Source organism: Mastigoproctus giganteus, chromosome 4 (genome assembly GCF_048544385.1).
Source record: "Mastigoproctus giganteus isolate SK-2022 chromosome 4, ASM4854438v1, whole genome shotgun sequence".
NCBI lineage: Eukaryota > Metazoa > Arthropoda > Arachnida > Uropygi > Thelyphonidae > Mastigoproctus > Mastigoproctus giganteus.
The window spans coordinates 101,415,659-101,433,958 of NC_143578.1; the positions used below are offsets into that span (position 1 = coordinate 101,415,659).

At 37.9% G+C, this 18,300-nt stretch overlaps 1 protein-coding gene across 4 annotated transcripts in view; it reads right to left on the reverse strand.

Annotated features, from left to right (window-relative positions):
* Window positions 1-18,300, reverse strand: part of LOC150086955 (tyrosine-protein phosphatase 69D-like) — an 823,111-nt gene that overhangs the window by 73,527 nt on the left and 731,284 nt on the right. The gene's annotated exons all lie outside the window — the stretch shown is intronic.

Sequence of the window (18,300 nt, forward strand, 5' to 3'; positions counted from 1 at the left end):
CTCCAGTTCAAAGGGATCTCCTCCTCCGAGTCCAACGATGCCCTCATAATAACTGATGCACTCTCTGGCTGGCTTCCTAAAAATTACTGGATATATGCCATCAACCCACGGAGCCTTACTTACCTTTAGGCTTAAAATATTTTCTAATAAACAATCATGTATAATTTCAAAATCGCTAATATCATATGTCTCAGCCTTACTCACAGCATCTCTTCACCATGGAGTCTTTTGTCAGTAAAGATGGATGTGGAGTACCTATTAAATTCATCAGCTGGGTTATATAAGACTTTCCTGCACCAATTCTTCATCTTCTTCTTTGTATTCACATACACAAAAATCTCCTTATCCCCAATCTTTGCTTTTGTAGCTAGTGCTTTCTCATATTCAGTCTTGGTCACCCTAACCATTTTATGTGGCTATTATGGATCAACTTATAGCTGTTGTAGGCTTCAGTACTTTTCATTGCTCTGTAACTTTCCAATGCCAACTTTTTCATCTTTATTAGACTGCCAACTCTGCATTCATCCACCTTGGAATCCTCCTTATGCTACATTTTCTTAATGGTATATATGCATTCATGACTTCAGTCATGTCTTTTAAAGGAATGGCTTTAAAAGTATTCCATAATTCTATTGTATTCACCCTTCTTCTGCAATCTGTCCAATTTATAGATGCCATGCAGCATCTTAAATTGTCATAGTACCCTTCCTTGAAATCAAAACATGGCCTTTAGCTATTGCAACATCTTTCTTCATCTTCCAACTAATGACTGCATGATCACTACCTGTTGATAGTTCTTCTACTATGAGCTTCCTGATGTCATCTGATTCATGAGTAATGATCATGTCTAGAATATTCTTACCCCTAATATTTTCTCTAAATGCTGAATATAGTGTTAAGTATGTATTTAGCTGGCAAAAAGGATCAAAGGAGTAGCATATCACTTTCAGACCACTAAAGATATGTCAAGATTGTTTTGTGTAGTCAGTATGCATTAAAAGACACCATACGTTTCTATATGATTCCTTTATGTGAATTTAATATATGAGGGAAACAGGTGTAAACATTTTTATTATGTAGTAACACTCCTTTTAAATTTAACTCTGATGAGTCAAACAACAAATATCATTCATATGGATTATGTTCTAGACCAAAAGCTGCCGCCAGTCCATCCTCGTCATTTCAAAAAACTTTTGAATGGTCTTTCATAGAGAGAAAATGGTGTGGTTGTTATGACAGTTGCAAAGGGACAAATCATTCTCCCTTATTCTGGGAGATTACAACCCTTTAACCTTGAAACTAGACTAATGAGATAAAAAAAAAAATATTGTTTTAAAACTATAGGTGATGGAAAATTTCAGTTTCAGTTTCTTAATTAAAGAAAAAATACCTGTGCAGCATTTAACATCCCTTCTTCTTTAATATATATGGGCAGCGTATAAATGGTGTTATCTTTAAAGAGCATATAAAAGAATTTCATGGTGTTCCTTGGGTAACTTACTGTCCCTGTAACTACAATTATTGATGTTGATATATTCACTTAGGGAACTGTGACATTCATGAAAATAAAAGTCTCCAACACACATTTCATATCTTTGGGAAACTTCACTTGGCCTCTTTTTTTGTTGTCACATGGGTTTTGAACAGTCTGCATTTAGTATGTAAAAAGTTTAAGATCTCATGTACCATTTTTAAACTATTTTTCCATTTATTGCAAATGCTGCAATAAATAGTTGAGAATTGTCTGCAATGGCATTCCAAACTCAGTATTTTCTAGTATATGGCTTATTGTTGGTTGATCATTTCCTCCTCATTTGTTTTTATTATGCTCCCCCTCTTAAATTTTGTTAATGGTCATCTGAATGATTGGATTTGAAAGTGAATTTTGAGATTTAATTCTTATTCTACAGTTTAGTTTTACTGTAAACAAGTTGTCAAATATCACATAATCTATTTAGGGCAATAGCCTCAGGTTACATAGAAGTTAACTAGTGTATAAGTTAGTGGTAGAGCATCATGTCTATACCTGGGTGCAGCACCAGGGTACCTGCCTGCTCACCGATGAGAAGCCATCAGTGGGTGGGCAGGTATTCCATATTGTGAATACCAAGAAGTATTCACAAAGATATACTTAAATGATACCATTTTTCCAACTACTTATTAGTTGGCTACGTATAGACATGATGCTCTAGCACTAACTTACATGTTGCCAAATATCTTAATTTTATTCTTTAACTTTTAATCCAAGTAAAGTTGTCAAATACCTTCAGTAAGCTCTATTTCTTAATTTACTGGTGAAAGACCAGACATTATTATTATTTATTTCTATTATATTTCTTAGGGTGATCAGATGTCGTTTCTTTCCTAACAATGTCATCATGTTTTAGAAATTAGATGAAAATTTTGTTATACATGCAATTCATAAGTGATAGTATTTCCCCCCCCCTCAATATTATTAGATATTGGTCATGTTGACTGCATGACAGGAAATACTCTATTACTTATAATCACTACATCTGAAATATTCAGTTTTACAAAAAAGATATTTACATTAGCATTAGTAAAGGCACATGATGCAAGAAAGCAAGCTTATACAGCATCAGCCAAAATATAAAAAAAAAAAAAAACCCCTTCCCATTTCACTAATCCATTCATTCCAAATATTTGTCTAGTTCTACCTTGAATTTATTTAAGCTATCAACTTCCATAACAGATGGAAGTTTGTTCCATCGATTGAATGCCCACTGGCTAAAGGCAAACATTCGCACATCTATTCTACAACTGTCTTTCCTCAGTTTGAATCTATGCCCCCTCAGGTTTGCAATCAGAGCAAGAGGAAGAATCCCCTCAGCATTAAGCCGGCTCAATCCATTCAAGGCCTTATGCATCTCAGTCAGGTCGATCGCCTCGCAAGTGCCTAGTCTCCAGAAGCTGCAATTTGCAGAACTTAAGCCAGTGGTTTTCAACAACGGTACCCCAAAGTAGTTTATTTTGTTTTGCGGCACCCCCTACTAATCCGATTCATTCTCATTCTCTCTCTCTCTCTCTCTCTCTCTCTCTCTCTCTCTCTTATATATATATATATATATATATATAATAATGAAAAAAATGTGTGTTATATGATAGTTATTACAATAATATAATTATGAAAATTACATTTCATAATACAAATTATATATATAATAATTTTATTCTTTATATAGAGGTACTAAGTAAACATCAATTATGGATCACCACAAAATTAAAAAGATACTGTACACCTTTTTATAATGAAATAAACATATAAATTTAAAAAAAAATAATAAAATAAGTAACTTAAACCCAAATTACATGGCACCCCTGGAATGTTGTTGTGGTACCCTAAGATGCCACGGCACCCCGGTTGAAAACCACTGATTTAAACCTTTCTTCATAAGAGCACACCTTTGTTCCCTTCACCAATCTTGTTGCCCTTCTCTGTATGCTCTCAAGCAAATCAACATCCTTTCTTAAATGAGGCTTCAGGACCCGTATGCAGTATTCAAGGTGTGGCCTGACCATTGCTTTATAGAATGAGATAATCACTCCTTATCCCTGCTCTCCAAATTCCTGTATATCACTGAAAAGACCCCATGACCTACTCTGGCAGCCTGTCTGCACTGCTCAGAAAACTTCATATCTGACTGCAAGGTCTCTTTCATTTTCCACTATCCTGAGTGTAAAAACATATAGGTGGTACATTTATTTGGGTTTACTGCTACCCATATGTAGTACTTTGCATTTGTCCATGTTAAACTTCAGTTGCCACTTCTCAGCCCACTTACCTGACTTTTCCAGATCCTGTTGCAGCAGCATACTGTCATTAACAACCCTGCCAACCTTTGTATCATCTGCAAACTTTGACATTAAGCTTGATATACCTTCATCAATATCATTGATAAATATACAAAACAACAATGGGCCCAACAATGAACCCTGATTGACACCACTAATAACATTATTCCACGTAGAGCAGTACTCGTTGACCACCACTCTGTGTTCTCCCACTCAACCATCCTTTTAACCATTGTAGCAACTTTCCCTTAATGCCATACTGCTCCAATTTGTACAGTAGTCTTCCATGTGCAACAGTATCAAAAGCATTCCTGAAATCCAACTAAATGATAACAAAATTATTTTTTGCATCCAGTACCTATTGGATATTATGATATGGTCCTTTGTGCCATATCATAGTATCCAATCAAATTATTATCATTATTAGCTATATGGTGCAAGGAAACCGAAGCTTTTGCTGCACAAGCAAAAAAAAAAAAAAAAAAAAAAAAAAAAAATCCAATTTACCCAGAGAGAGAGAGAGAGAGAGAGAAGTAGAAGGGAATCACCACGAAAGAGAAGAATGATGATATCCAGCTTAGGACCCTGGGTGTGCCAAGCCCATACTCACCAGATGTGAGCCCCTGGGGTTGGTCAGACAAGACCTCCCTTTGACAAACCCATGCTGTGTCTGAATTATTGCTGCAGTCTTGTCTAAATGATCCTGCAATGCTTCATTAACCAATGACTCCATTATTTTCCCTGGAACAGAAGTCAAACTAACAGGTCTGTAATTACTTGTGTCACCCTTTGAATCCCCCCTTTGTGAATTGGAGATACATTTGCACATCTCCAGTCTGTGGTGACCTATACTGAGTCCAGGGATGCTCTCATAATTGTGGCTAAGGGTTTGCTTACTTCCTTTGCTGCCTCCTTTAATATAACTGGATAGATCTCATCCACCCCATGTGCATATCTTATGTTTAACTTCAACAATTACTCCACTTTGCTCTTGGTTATTACAAAATCATTTAACTCCCTGTTAGAGTTTGATAAACATCTGGCCGTTTCCTCCTTGAATAACTCCTCATGTGTGAATGTAGATGCAAAATACTCATTTATTTCAGCAGCTATCTGAGAATGATCATGTACAGTCAAACCATTCATATCAAGTGGACTAATCTGATTCATCCCCTTCCTTTTACAGTTTATATAAGTAAAGTCTTTGCTGGTTTTCTTTGCATCCTTTGCCAAGATTTTTCATAATCTGCCTTCACTTGCCTAACCTCCTTTATGACCTGATTACAGACTAGCTTGTCTCTACCATATGCTTCTGTGTCACCTGACAATTTATGTGCATCCCATGCATTTTTCTTCTCTGCCACGAGTCTCATTAATTCATCTGATATCCATTTAGGCCTAAACCCTGAACAGTATTTCTTAGTTGGTATGAAAAGCCTAGTACTCACCAAGATTAAGTCCCTGAAGGAATCCCATTTAGAATTCATCTTTGGTAATATCATCATTTAAGGTGGTAGAAAATGAAAAAGACCTGGGAGGAATCATGCAGGCAGATATGAAGTTTTCTGAGCAATGCAGACAGGCTGCCAGGGCAGGTCATGGGGTTTTGTCAATGATATATAGGAATTTTGCTAGCAGGGAAAAGGACGTGATTGTCCCTCTGTATAAGGCAATGGTCAGGCCACGCCTTGAGTACTGCGTACAGGTCTGGGGCCCTCATTTTAGGAAGGATGTCGATTTGCTTGAGCGTGTACAGAGAAGAGCAACAAAATTGGTGAGGGGAATGAAGGGATCCTCTTACCAAGAGAGGCTTAAGTTCTGCAAATTTCAGTGGCTGGAGACTAGGCACCTGCGCAGTGATCTGATTGAGGCGTATAAGGCCTTGAATGGGTTGAGCATACTGAATTCTGATGAGATCCTTCCACTTGTTCAGATTATGAACCTAAGGGGGCATAAATTCAAATTAAGAAAAGACAGATGTAGAATAGATGTGCAGAAATTTGCCTTTAGTCAGCGGGTGGTTAATTTCTGGAACAAACTTCCATCTGTCGTTGTAGAAGTTGATAGGTTGAATAAATTTAAGGAGGAACTGGACAGGCATTTGGAGGGAATGGTGTGATTTTTTTTGGCTGATGCTGCATAAGCTCATACACTTGCTTTCTTGCATCATATGCCATTACTACTATTACTACTACTATTTGATCCCACTGTATAGAATTTACAAACTCTCTGAGACCACTGTAGTCATCTTTACGAAAGCAAAAACCCTTCCCTTTACACCTGATGGTAGTTACATCTTTAAGTAAATCCAACATCAGTACACTATGATCACTGCTACCTAGTGGTTCCTTTATATGTAAATTTTTAATGCATGAATAATCACTTCTGATAATCAGATCAAGAGTGTTACTCTCTCTTGTTGTCTCTCTAACATACTGCTGTAGAAAACAATCATCCAATAAATCCACAAAAACCTTGCTAGTGTGCGAGTGACTAACCCACAAGTTCCAGTCCATATCTGGGAAGTTAAAATCCCCTGTTATAAGACACTCTAATTTATTGGCCCACTCTATTTCTTTGTATAATTGTTCATTGTACTCATCAGAGTAATTAGGCCTATCTTTCCAGGGGCTCACATCTGGTGAGTATGGGCTTGGCATACCCAGGGTCCTGAGCTGGATATCATCATTCTTCTCTTTCTTGGTGATTCCTACCTCTCTCTCTCTCTCTCTCTCTCTCTCTCTCTCTCTCTCTCTCTCAGGGTAACTCGGAAATTTTTTTTTGGCTAGTGCAGCTTAAGTCTCAGGCTTCCTTGCACCATATGGCTAATAATAATAACAAACTCCTACCCTCATTTTTGCTTTCCCAGTGCTTAAGTCACACCAAATTGACTCAAAATTGCACTCTCCATCTATGTCAACTGGATGCACTTCCTTAGATTTTATGTGTTTCTTAATGAATAGCACAACCCCTCCTCCCCTCCCATCATGTCTATCCTTTTTGTACACATTGTACTCCCCAAATTCCAATTCTGCATCTGTTATATCTGAGTGGCACCAAGTCTCTGATATCCCAACAATATCCGCCTTGGATGTCTTAACCAGCACTTCAAATTCATCAAATTTGTTTACTATACTAATAGTATTGGTGTACATGCAAGTATACATGCACCTGTTCTTATGCTTAGTTACTCTAACACAAGCCATCTATTTACTTGTTTCATGACCCCCAGCAGTTCCTGAAATCCCCGGCAACTGACTTTCTGGGCTGCTGCTCATTCCAATAGAAGCAGTGCAAGAATCATTTCCACCTCTGCCTGCAGCTACTGTTAACCTATTACTCTGTGAACCCGCCCCCCCTCCAAGCCAACAGTCTTCTGATCCACCTAACATTGCCTCGATAGTATCAGCAAATATTCTTGCACCCTTACTATTTAAGTGTATCCCATCCCTGTAGAAGCAATCTCTCCTGTTAACAAGCACAGTCCACGCTGAGAAAAATTCTACCCCACGAGCCCTGCGCAATCTCTCCAGGGCCGAATTGATTTACAAGGCTCTCATTATGTACTCCCTGCTATCGTGTCTCAGCAGGATTGCAGAGACTTTCAAATTTAACCCTAACTCGCAACTTTTTTTTCAGCATTGACCTGCTTGCTTAGTAAATCCACAGATCTCCTACACTTAATGTCATTAGTGCCAACGTGTACAACGATATCACGTTTTGTGTCCTTAAAAGATGATATCTGCTCTAAAACGTCATCAACTTTTGCCCCTGGCAGATATACCCCGGTCCTATTCCACCTATCCTTTTTGCATAATATATTTCCCATTTCACTGACAATTGAATCACCAACAATAACTAGCTCCTGTGGGAACAGCGCCTTCTGCCCTGAAGGTTGCCGTTGTGTTGCCTGGTGCATAAGAGTGTGCTTTGGCATTGAGTTTAGCAGCTGAGAACTTGATGGGTCCCCATTTTAATTCCTTCGAGGGCACAAACCCGACTCTTCAAGCTCTCATAGATGCCCATAAGAATGCTGAGTTGGCATCTAATATCTTCACATTCTCTGCGCCTAGCACACACAAAGACATTTTCCATGGCAGATCATGTCCTGTTTGAAAGAGATCTGCAAACATGCTGCATTTTTCACAATTTTTTTAGACTGTGATGCATTGGAGAATCAGTTCTCCAGAGAACCACAGCACTTCCTCTACTTTGTGCAAGTTTCTTTGCTGCTCTAGTCTGGGGCATGATTTCTGTTTAAATACAATTTAGTTAACAATAAAAATTAAAATGATTTATAATTTTAATTGATTAATTGCCAATACTATACTAAGCTAGCAGATTCCAACTACAGTCTTACATATTACGCTATCTAGTTTTATGTTATCAAGTTCGAGATATATGTAATACTATTCCGTATCGTTACTACACAATGGTGGCAAGTTTAGGAATATAAAGCTATTTCTAGAAAATAAATTAATATGCCAATTTAGTCAATAAAATGGTAAAAATTTAAGAAAAACTTCTCTATTTGCTAGAGAAGTGCGGGCGAAGTTTTTATGGTTCTAACCGTAAAAACTTTGCCCACACTGAGCTAATCTTGTTCCCACTCAGTAAGAATGCATATAATATGGATAATGTTTCAGTTTAAAAGAATTTAAAGAAAATAATCATAATAAAATAATGTTTACTAATTCAACATCTGTTCTCAAAGAACATGAGTTTGCAATGCACAACAGCAATACATATATTACAGATAATTCTATGCTCAAAGCATAGTGTCATCTGTAACAAACAAGACATCTGTGAAATCTTGTAAATTTTTTACAACACAATTTTTTACAATGATCTTGTATGTTTATAAATTAACATGTGGCAGTTGTGTCTGCAATTCATATGTACACCACACAGTCTCACATGTGTGTGTATCCCATTGTTTTATATAGAGAGTTTTTTTTTTTGCAATTTGACTGCACAAGGGAACATGGGGCAGTGTTACCTTGTACCTGTTCTTCTAAGGCTGCCATTAGTACATCAGCAAAGAGAGGAAGCTAGTGAGTTTCCCATTCCCAGTAGAAGTTTTTTGTATATTGTTGGTTTTTTTTTTTTGCTATTTTTGCTGTTATTTGATTTTATATAAAATCAAATCATAACTATCATTTTTTTATATAACATCAAAAAAAAAAAGAAAACCAGGTAATACAACCTTCTGCTAATGAAGGAGAAGCTAAAACTGTTAGCTGAAATATCTCCTCCAAATCTCTATGAATATGATCAAAGCTCAAAGTTGTTATAGTTTGAATAAATATCAACTTTGCAGGAACAGTACTAACATCTTTATATCCACCCCTCTGGCTTGATCTCTGCATGAACTAGAAAACCTAATAACATAGGTCTTTTAGTAACCCAAATCTATAAGCATTCTATGTGACTAAATTTTGCAGTCACTGCTCACTATACAGAGAATCAGTCCTGGATAAACGAGAACAAACGATAAAAAAATTGATACACAAGCATAATTTTATATCACTGAATAATATGACACACGCACACACACACACGCACACACACCTGCCCTCTGGGTCAAATTCTGTCTGTCAGAGATTTCACCTTATGTTTTGCAGTGATAATACCTTTTATAAAAACATCCTCTGCAGCTTTGCACACACATCCATGTTAGTTAGTATACTAACTAATAACCCGCTGAACAGGGACCACTGTCCTACAGTGTCACACAGACAAGACATAAAGCAACCCCTCTCATGATAACCGAATCCTGGATGAAAGTTTGAGGATATAAATTGGAAAAGATATCACAATCTAGTCATTCTGAATGACAACATGTACTACATAATTCAATAGACTCTACAGTAGACTATATCGTAACTCTTTTATTACATGTGGCTGATCTTGTAATTCCTAAAAAAATGATTAAAATCAATTAACATTCAACCCCTGGTGGAATGAAGAATACAACCATCAGAAAACACTTCACTACAGCGAACCTCATAAAATTTAAAAAATAAATCCAGAGTGGAAGCAAGGTGGTGGATCAGACAGAGAAGTAAAAGAGAAGCATGAATGTGTTATGCCTCTACAGCCAAAAGAACCCCAAAACCTAGATTTATAAGGAAGGGAAAAAAATGTAATTACCCTTGACCAAACCTTTCTATACTTCACGTGAATGGTCAAGACATAATGTTCTCAAGAAATTAGAGAAGTCACAGGTGAATCCTTTCCAAAATAATCATGGACTCCATGATTATTTGAAAATTAAATGGTTTATTGGTTGTTATTGAAAGATGAAAAAGAGGATTTCCTACAAAAAGGCACATTCAATTAAATAGACAAAATTGCAACTGATGTCAACGTCTCAGATCTATTAGGGATTCCATTCTTGTATAGCAAAAGACAAGTTGCTATACTACAGAGATGACTGAGGCCTGTCTTAGACAGGTCCAGTCACCTATACAGTACAGACTTGTTCTGAGAATAAATTCCAAAGCAGGTCTGAAACACTGACATCAATTGCGATTTAATTAGTTAACCAAATGTGCCTTTGTGTAGTAAATCCTCTTTTCCACCTCTGAGTAACAATAAATAAATCATTTAATTCACAAAATATTTAAGGAGTCTGCGTTTTTAACTTCAGAAATTTAATTCTTAGTTTCTATGCAATGCCTTTCCCAGAACATACATTATTCATTACTTCATCATATTTCATTCGAATGAAAAGCGCTTCATACATTACTGCTTCTCTACAATAGAATTTTCTACATTTTCAGAAAATACCTTACCAGTAAACTGGCACTATGAACATATAATCAAAGATCATCCTATAAACAGCTACATGACTGAAAAAAAAAATATAAACACACTTAAGTGTACATTTATAGTTTTTTAACCTGGCTTTTAACTTATTTCAACTTACCAAACTGTTTGGAGATTCCAAGCAGGAAGATTAGCTCTGGACTTAATGATGTAAATGGAAGTAAACATATAAGATATGTTTGTTAGAAAGAAACACCTTACTGTAGTTCACTTTGGCACTGAGAGAAGCAGCTGATATGGCATGGTAATATCACATACTATGAGACTTGAATAACCTAAATCTTAGTGGTGTCTTTTGAAAATTTATTCATAATTTACTTTAATATTGATCTTTTCAAGTACAAATACAGACATGTATGTCTCACAGTTTTATGCAAGAAGGGACTCACATGGCTCTCTTAGGAGCTCCAGGTCACTGCATGGACCCAGAACAAGAGTTTCTCCTGTCTAATAAAAAAAAATAGCAGGTTTACATTTCAGCAGAAAGTGGGATTCAAACCCAACTTGAGACTTAAGCTAGGTGATGAAATAATTCCCACAATACTCAACACTCATTTTATAAGAATAGACAGCAAATAAAACTTCCTAGAACATATGAAATAGCTTTAAATTATCGGTCTCAAAAAATTAAGTGCCCTGAGGATACTATGGAGACTACACTTTAAAAAAAGTTCACTGAGCTTCTTGAAAGGATTCAAAGACTGGGAACTTAGCTGCTGAGTTCTACAAAAGTGCACCCATATGAAAAAAGACTTCCAAAATTTCATCTTACAGAGCTTGATAAAACTAGGCATCTCAGAGGAAATTTTCACTGTTATAAATTATTCCAGAACTAGGAACTATAAATTCATATTACAGGGGAAGACACCTTTCTTGGGGAAATTGAAAGGTCAGCTGGATAAGTACCTAAGTGAGGAAGACACACACACACACACACACACACACACACACACACACACACACACACACACACACACACACACACACACACATAGATAGTTTGTTTTTATTTTATTTATTTTTATTATTATTTTTTGATTGGTGTATCAAAAGCTTGGAGCTTTCTTGCACTGACAAATATTAATATCATCTACAACAATGACATGATCAAGGCTTGGTTATGTCTCACTGGTTTAAAATTCTGCAAAGCTGACTACTGTAAAGTGACTTGTTGTTGTTGTTGTTATTTGGTTTTTAGGAGCATTAGCAACTAAGGCCATATTGCTCCGGGATATGCGGTGGTCATTCCCTGAATGACCTTTCCGCATCCTCCGTATTTGGTGGTGACGGGCTCGAACCCCGGTCTAATCAAGAAGCGTGTGCTACGCACTGCTGCTCCTTCCCACCTGGCTACGGAGGCGCCGTAAAGTGACTTGACCCAATACATCATAGTGCTTTATGTAATGCATTGGGTGCATAACACATTTCTCATTTTCAGTCTGTATGCTGAAATTAATGAATTTAATCATATCTTCATAGACAAATGCTGTTTCAGTTCAATCACATGGTCAAGATTAAGAAGCAATCCAAGCTCCAAACTTTACAGAAAATTTTTAAAGATCACACCAATGGCAAATCAGCTGGTCAGAATATGTCTCTATACCTTGCTCTCCACTCATTTTATTGATTTTTCCAGGGAAGTCTAACCTGTACAAATTTCTGAATTTTCTGAGACATACTACATCCCATCTTGCAAACAGAGCACTACTGACTCAGTATGAGAACTATACTCCAGTTTACACAGATGGCTACAAGGTAGATAAAAATTTACACACAGCTGCTATTCACCCATATATTGCACTGCAAACTTTAAGCAACTGCCAGCAAAGTTATGCAGTTATATAGTTGAATTATGCACAATCCAGATGACTTTACACTCACCTGTCCAATTAATTGTCTAATAGCATTATCTATGATGACACTTCTTGCTATTGAATGAAAATGCAACCATATTAATCACTTTTAGACTAAATCTAAGTTCTACTGACAAGAATAAGTAATTTATCCATTTTGCATGTCTCTGGACACAGAAAAAATCAAGGAAATGAACTAAAAGTTACTGCAGCAGGAATAGCAAAAGTCCTGTTGATCTTTCAATCCCATACACAGATTTTAAGCACATTATACTGAATCAACCAGACTCAGTATAAAATTGAAATGGAATGCCTGTTAATCAAATACCTTATTTTTAATAATCAAGTATGTAGATGATATTACTAATGTGTGACAAACTGGAATGGCATTCTGGGTGCTCTGGTGCATTCAGAGTTCTGGAATCAACAAAGAAATCAGTAGCAACAAATTTGGAAAACCCAGACAACCAATAAACCTTTTTAAATAAAAAAAGAACTTAGGCCCAGAAAATCTCATTTGGCAAGTTTTCAAGAAGAGGAGTAATACCAATAGGAATACATATAGGTCATATCCACCTAACACATTCCTAACCCTCACCTATTCTACCTAAATGTATATACACTGTACATTTAGGTGGATATAGATAAAATTTATTGCACTGGGTGCATATTATGCTTCTTGCTTTCAGAGTCTGTATGCTGAAGCTAGTGAACACCCAGCACATCTTTGTTGACAAATACTGCAGCTCAATTACATGGTCAAAGTTGAGTCAATCCAAGCATGCAATTTGGAAATATTTACACTCACCATACTGAGAAATAGATTTTTTCTGACAAAAATGTGTTGCACTGTTTGATAGGGTAAAATACCCTACAAATTTAGTAACACATTTTTGTAGGTTTATCCCTACAAAAACAGGATGTGACAGGCGACCATATCTTCCTTGTTGAAAGCTTCAGTTCCTACAACCCTAAAAGAAATATTAGTAGACAAACCAGAAGTAGCAGAAATTATTTTATTAAAACAAATACAGTATCACAATAAAATATAAACATAAGTAAACTGACAATGAATAAAATTGCTGCTAACCAAATGTTGCCAACCAAATCACACAGCCTTTGTTGCTCTTGTGCAATTAAACAGCGACGGTAACAACAGCAGTTTTTTTTGTTGCCACCAGTTCATATGATCACATCTTTTCCCATTTTTAAGTGTATTACTATATATGTGTAAAGCTCCTATTGTCTTCATCATCTCCATTCATCTTTCCATCCACATGTAATAACTCAACTTTCAAAGGATAGATTTTCATAAAAATTCTATATTTGGCTCTTGTAGAAAGATTTGTTAAGCAACTCCAATTTTAATCAAACTCAGGCCAAAAGAAATTTGTTTGTTCATCTGCACATAATGACTCCCATTGAGGGGATTTTCATGAATTTATATATTTGGCTCTTTTAGAATGATTTTCTGGGCCTCCACAAATTTCATTAAAAGTGGATCAATAGAAATCTGGAAATTATTATTATTTTTTTCCATATATGAGGTGTAGCGATTAAGTTCCCAGTCTGAGACCTTAATTTCCACACCTCATATATGGGAAAAAAAGTTTGAACTACTAAAATATGTGGTAGTTCAAACTTCCTCTAAGAGACGGTGGTACAGAGATTATAACCAGTTTGATTAGCAGTATTAATGTTCCATGTCAAAATTTTTCAATGGAGGAACGAACAAATATCAAATTTTGCATAAAACTGGGAAAATCTGCAACAGAAACATGAAATGCTAAAAACTGTGTATGGTGATGAAACATTAAATCATACCAGTATGTTTGAACAATATAAACGGTTTAAAGATGGATGTGAGGATGTACACAATGACTCAAGATGTGGGTGTCCATCAACCTCTCGAAATGAGGACAGCATTGCAAAAGTTTGGGAAATTGTGGCAAGAGATTATCATTTGATCCTCAGAATGATGGTTGTTGTTATTTGGTTTTTAGGAGCATTAGCAACTAAGGCCATATTGCTCCGGGATATGCGGTGGTCATTCCCTGACCTTTCCGCATCCTCCGTATTTGGTGGTGACGGGCTCGAACCACGGTCTAATCAAGAAGCGTGTGCTACGCACTGCTGCTCCTTCCCACCTGGCTACGGAGGCGCCTCAGAATGATGGCTGCTGAGTGTTGGATATGAGTGAGGAGATGGTTCATCAAATTCTGCATGAAGATTTAGGGAAAGGAAGGTCTGTCTGTGAAAAATTTATAAGAAGAAATTGCAAAATTTGAAGAGATTGCAAGAAGCACTGAAGATCATACAAGATTTCATCTAGACTTTTCAAGACAATCCTAATTTCTCTGAATGTATTGTTATTGGAGATCAGTGTTGGGTGTTTCAATATGACCCAGAGATGAAGCATCAGAGCATGCAGTGGACTTAAAAATCATCACCAAGGCACAAAAAAATTTGTTTATAGAAGTCCAGGATCAAGACAATGTTGATCATGTTTTTTGACAAACAGGGGTGTGATTCACAGGGAATTTGTATCTGAAGGAGAGAGAGTCAATGCATGCTGCATTCTATGTACAGGTGCTTCAAAAACTATTGAAGTGCATTTTTGGGTGAAGCCACAATGAGGAAGCTAGTTTTTGTTGCACAATGGCCTTGTCCATTCTGCACTTCTTGTGAAGATATTTCTGATGAAACATGGCATTTGTAAAGATCAACCATCCACCATACTCTCCCGACCTTGTACCAGCAGACATCTTCCTCTTTCTCAAGGTGGCCTCAATGGAAAGGGATTTCAGGATGTTGAGGACAAAAAGAAATTGTAACTGCCGAACTGAACATCATCTCTTTGGATCATTTCACTGATTCTTTTCAGAAACTTTTAGAGAGGTGTAATAAATGCATTCCTGTACATGGTAGCTCAGCACTGTATATTATGTTTGTTGCTGTGTGGTATTGGAGGGATGAATAGGAAATGTGGTGGATGAGAAAAAAATGTTCTCAGTTTGTAAATAAAAAAAGATGTTGCTTTTAGCTATTTTTTTTTTTTTACCCCAGGGGCTGACATCTAGTGAGTATGGATTTGGCACACCCAGGGTCCTGAGCTGGATATCATCATTCTTCTCTTTCTTGGTGATTCCCTTCTACTTCTGATTCTTGTGCTCTCTCTCTCTCTCTCAAGATAATTCAGAAATTTTTTTTTTTTTTTGGCTGGTGCAGCCAGCATAAGCCTCAGGATTCCTTGCACTATATGCTAATAATAATAATAACAACAGCCAAGCCCCCTGGATAGAGCTAGAATGCAAGAAAACCAAGGAAGCACAAGAAATGAGAGGATGGGAGATTCGAAAAGAAGAAATAAAACAGATGATCAAGAACTCTCACAACTGGCAAACTCCAGGAATAGATAACGTCCGCAACTACTGGTACAAGAAGCTCACTTGCACACACACACACACACACACACACACACACACACACACACACACACACACACACACACACACACACACACACACACACACACACACAAGCACCTGGCAGAGCAGTTCACCCGAATGATAAGGCACTCAGAGACAATTCTGAAGTTTCTCACTCAAGGAATCTCATATCTGAAGCCTAAAGATGAAGATACAAGAAACCTGGCCAATCACCTGCCTCCCAACAATGTACAAGTTCTGACCAGCTGCATAACCAGGAAGATATCGGACCACTTGGAGAGCCAGAACATAATGGCTGAATAGCAGAAAGGATGCAAGCGGCTGATTAAAAGATACAAGGAGCAATTAACCATAGATGCCGCAGTTATGAAGCAAGCCTACAAGAAGCACAACAACATGTACACAGCCTACATCAATTACCACAAGGCCTTCGACTCTGTGCCTCATAGCTGGCTAATAGAAGCACTGAACATCTATAAAGTCAATCCAATAGTGACAAACTTCCTAGGAGAAATGATGGTAAAATGGAGTACCACCATTAAGGTCGAAAACATCACAACCAGGACAATCCCCATCAGCAGAGGAATCTTTCAGGGAGATGCCCAAAGCCCATTGTGGTTCTGTCTAGCACTTAACCCACTATCCACCATGCTAAACAGTAGCAAGTATGGATTTACCTCAAAGAAGGAAGGAAGAACCCGTACACACTCATCCAACTGATGTATATGGATGACATCAAACTCTATGCGGAAACCGAGAAGCACCCCCAGCAACTACTCCAGATCACCGAAGAATTCAGCAATGATATTAGGATGTAATTTGGTCAAGACAAATGCAAGACCCATGGACTGCACCAGGGAAAATTAGTCAACCGAAACTACCAGCTGCAGACTGGTAAAGAGATTGAAGCCATGGCAGAGGGAGAGGCCTACAAATACTTGGGGATGATGCAGGCTCAGCAGTTACAGCAAAAGGAAATTAAGGCCTGCCTGACAGAAAAATACCATCAGAGACTGAGAAGCCTGCTGAAAACAAAACTGAATGGAGGGAACACAGTTAGAGCCATAAACACCTATGCAGTCCCAGTGCTAACATACTCTTCCGGGGTCATAGACTGGATTAACACCGAGCTGGAGGATATCATGAGAAAGACAAGGACAATGATGACTAAGAGCCGCCAACAACACCCAAAATCTGCTGTGGAGAGACTGACAATTGCCTGGAGAGAAGGGCCTGATAGACCTCATTGAGCAACAGAAAACAGCGATAGTTAACCTGGAGGATTACTTCCAGAAACACACAGCTGGCCATAAGGAAGATAGACAAGCGGTATACCTCACTCAACCTAAGAAAGGAATTCCCCCCAACCAGGAGGCATAAATGAAGCTAGAAAGATGGGCAGAGAAGACACTCCATGGCAGACACTACAATGATCTCCATCAAGATCACATAGACAAAACTGCTTCCAATGCATGGCTCATGAGCGGGACTGAAGGATTCATACTCACCATCAAAGACCAAGTAATCAACACCAGGAACTATAGAAAATACATTGCCAAGGAGGCCGGAGTGTTTAATGACACATGTCGACGATGCCACCTGGCCTCAGAAATGATCCAACCTATCACCGCGGGATGCAAGGTGATCACCCAGACTGAGTACACTCATAGACACGACCAGGTGGCCAGGATAATACATCAGAAGCTAGCAAGGAAATACCAGTTGATCGAAGAAAGTGTACCGTACTAAAAGTACGAACCCCAACCTGTACTGGGATTGTACCATAATAACAGATAGGACAATCCCGCAGAACAGACTGGACATAACCCTTTTGGACAAGAAGGAAAAGGAAAAGACTACCTATCTGATTGACATAGTGGTACCCAACACTGACAACCTGGGCGCCTCCGTAGCCAGGTGGGCAGGAGCGGCAGTGCGTAGCACACGCTTCTTGATTAGACCGGGGTTCGAGCCCATGACCACCAAATATGGAGGATGCGGAAAGGTCAGGGAATGACCACCACATATCCCCGGAGCAATATGGCCTTAGTTGCTAATGCTCCTAAAAACCAAATAACAAACAAACAACAACACTGACAACCTGCAGAAAAACCCATGGGGAAAAAATCAGGAAGTACACGAACCTAAGACAAGAGATCAAAGATATCTGGCATATGCAACAAGTAATAATCATCCCAATCAACGTGTCAACCACAGGTATGATGCCAAAGACCCCACATAACAGCCTATCAGCAATAGGTCTCCCATCGAACACCTACAAGGAACTCCAGAAAGTCATAATCCTGAACAACTATAGGATAGTCAGAGAGTTCCTCGACCAGCAGTAACACCAG